Source organism: Odontomachus brunneus, unplaced genomic scaffold (genome assembly GCF_010583005.1).
Source record: "Odontomachus brunneus isolate Ranch 3 - 2012 unplaced genomic scaffold, Obru_v1 Obru_scaffold_061, whole genome shotgun sequence".
Taxonomy (NCBI): Eukaryota; Metazoa; Arthropoda; class Insecta; order Hymenoptera; family Formicidae; genus Odontomachus; species Odontomachus brunneus.
The window spans coordinates 1,833,943-1,834,538 of NW_022639511.1; positions in this window are offsets into that span (position 1 = coordinate 1,833,943).

Here is a 596-nt window from a genome sequence, read left to right on the forward strand (position 1 = left end):
AAAACAAACACTGTAATTTATACGCATATTGAATGTCGGAAGGAAGCAATATACCCCGCGAACCGATAAGAAACCGTACCTGGTTACATAGTGAGCCTGCAACCAGAACCTTAAGACGACTCGCCGGGTTAGATAACTTTGAAATTCCTCGTTTAATAGATAACACAAGACAACTAATCGACCAAAGCGTGCGCCGTACTTTGAATTTTAATAACGACAGCTCTCACACGATTGACTCTCCCGCTCATGTAACAGTAGAGCGCGAATTTCCATTCAGGGAATTAGATACTAGTATAATACCACAAGCACAGTCTAACGTAAATATCCGAGTATTTAGAAGGCGAATACGGTTATCTTCAACAAGTTCTGTTAGTGATATATCTGTACAAGATAAATTCTCACTCACCTCTTACGACAGCTCAGTATTTGAACGATCGGATAACGAAGACGAAGCAAATATGAACAATTCACCTCATAGGGAAACACTTACGGTAGGAAATAACGAAATCGACCGAGAAATAGAAAGGCTAAGAGCTGATTATGAAACAGGAAATCCGCGAGTAGAAGTAAATCCTTCGGGAAGTCAAAATTTTAAC